We start from the raw sequence: 2,674 nt of genomic DNA on the forward strand, positions 1-2,674 counted from the left end.
CCGCCGCCGCCGCCTCCGCGCGCCCCCGCCCGCCGCCGCCGGCCCGCCCCCGGCCCGCCATTGGCCCACCACCCTCCGGCCCCGCCCTCCCGCCGCGCTCCGACTCCGCCCCCGCTCCGCCATTGGGCCCCCGCGCCGCTAGGCTCCGCCCACCAGAACTCCTCCCTCCCGGCCCCCAGCCCAGGGGCGCTGGGCAGGAAAGACGGGAGGACCAGCGCCCTCTCCGCGCCCGCCAATGAGGATGGGGTTCGAACGCTGGCTGCGCTCCCGCGCCGGGCCGGGCTGGGCTGGGCTGGGCTGGGCTGGGCCGGCCGGGCCGTAGCTCGTTGGTCCCGCTGTTGGACGTGCATTAAGCTTCTGTGGGGTCGGCCTGCCCAGCAAGGGACCCAGTGACCTGTCTGTAAAATAAGGACGATCTAGATTCAGGCCCTGGCTTGGTTGCCTTCAGCTGTGTGACCTCGGGCAAGAGACGCACCCTCTCTGTGCATCCACGTCCTCATCTGTGAAAGGGAAGAACAACGAGTGAAAAGTGCTCAGAACATCAACGTGTGACCCAGCACACGCTGTAAGGGTCTGAGGGTGGACAGAACCCCTCCCTGGCCTTGCCTTTGGGAGAGGTTTGTCTTTGGTCCAGACCTAAGAGGAAGCAAGCCTGGTACCCTTGGGCCTGGAAACTCAGGCAGCTGCCAGGAGGGCGAGCACAGATGGTGGGGTTCCACAGCCAACATTCCCTATTGGGGCATCTCCATGCCCCTTAGAGTGCAGGTGGGGACCCCGACACGGGGGACTGGAGACGCTGTAGGTGCTTGGCCCTGGGCACCCCTCTGCACGAGTCAGTAGGTGTGTCCGTTGGCTCTGGCTCCTTACCACCCTGGGGCATTATTTCTGGGTCTGAGTCTGAGAACCAGGTTCCTGGGCCCTGATGCCTGCTGTGTCCCGCTCAACCAGCTGGGCCAGCTCGGCGAGCAGACGGGCCTCCTGGCAGGCTGGGCAGTGGCTTCTGGGGGGGGGGGGGCTGTCCATCTGCTCATCCCACTGCCCTGACCCACCTGTTCCCTGTGATGAGGCGGCCGGCATGGGAGGGTTGGGGCCAGAAGCTGTGGTTTCTGTTCTCAGGATAACTCACAGACGTCACCCAGTTGGGGAATAACAGCGGGGCGGGAGGAGGGAGGTCGCACGCTCCATCCCTACAGGACACAGTTCCTGACGCCTGTTACTAACAGCAGATCACACGGCCACAGACCCCCTGCTTTGCCCCCAGCACTAGTGTGGCAGCCCCCCAGGGTCCCCCGGCGGAGGCACGGGGTCCATGAACTCCTTTCCAGGTTTCCGGAAGCCTCACAAATGGTGCATTTCCCTGCTAAGGCCGGAAAGCCTGCCCCAAACATGATATGGAATGCTGACTCGGCTTAATGGGTTGGCTTGTGTGCCCCAAAAGATCGGTTCAAGTCCTACTTCCTGGGGCCCGTGACTGTGCCTTGACTGGAAGTAGAGTCATTGCGGACGGGAGGCCATACCAGGCCCCCAGGCTCTGATGCGAAGATAGAGACGCGGGAGGACACGTGGAGAGATGGAGGCAGAGATGGGGGCGATGCGTCTACAAGCCAGAGGACCCCGAGAAATGCTGGAGCCACCCTGCCTCTCAGCCTCAGAAGGAACCGACCTGCCGGCACCGGGACCCCAGACCTCAGCCTCCAGAACCCAGGCAGCAGTCCCGGTGCTTTAGGCCCCACAGGAAACGATGCGCTGGGCGGCTTGCTGCTGCGGTCGGTGAACCTCTCCTAAGGGGTCCATGAGGAAGACGATAACAGGGTGCAGGTGGAGAAGAGGGGGACCAGTGCGCACGCACGGCCTGGAGGAGCCCACCAGGGCCCCGATCTGGACCCTGAGGCCGAGCCTGCTGCCACCTGGGGTCCACAGCTGGTGGGAAGGCCCCCGTGGGACGGAAAAGCCCCGGGAACGAGCTTTCCTGGGAGGGCCAGGGGCTCTGCAGTCCCACTCGAGTAGCTGTGTGAGCTCAGGGCAGTGTCCCTACTCCTGTCCCTGAACTGCACACTGGGGTGAGGGTGCCAGGGATGGGGGGCAGGGCACGAGGCAAGTCCCTCCTTCTGCCTGCAGCATTGAGACCTGGTTTTCCTGCCTGGCCTGGATGTGTGGCTGGAGTCTGGCCTCAGTCCCATTCTACAGACGGAGCTACTGAGGCCCAGATCCCGCCGTTGCTCGAAGGCATGAGATTGCCACCCAGTTAGGGAACCAGATTCCAACCAGGCCACAGACTGGGTGACCTGAAACAGGGCACCAGCGGCCCGAGAGTTAGAGACGACTAGGTCTGCAGTGCTGGCCATGGACTGGGGCACAGGGATGAGCCGCAATGACTCAGGGTGACTCAGGGGGAGGTGACGGATGGGGAACTGCTCGGTCTCTCCCAGCTAAGGAAGTGGCCCCAGGCGACGACAGCAGCTGCAGCATCCCAGCTCCCCACCAGGGACCGGAAGGCCCATCTGCGAGGACAGGAAGGACAACCCTGGCTGTCACCGGCCGAGAGCCCTGAGCCCAGGGCCAGGCCCACTCCACCCTGGACCCCGTCCTCCCGCTCCCCAGGCTCCTCCTTTCCCGTCTGTTTACGGATCTACGCCATGTGCTGGGCTCAGGTCCTCTGGAAGCTTTGCCTGCT

Source organism: Myotis myotis, unplaced genomic scaffold (assembly GCF_014108235.1).
Source record: "Myotis myotis isolate mMyoMyo1 unplaced genomic scaffold, mMyoMyo1.p scaffold_m19_p_6, whole genome shotgun sequence".
In the NCBI taxonomy this organism is placed as follows: Eukaryota; Metazoa; Chordata; class Mammalia; order Chiroptera; family Vespertilionidae; genus Myotis; species Myotis myotis.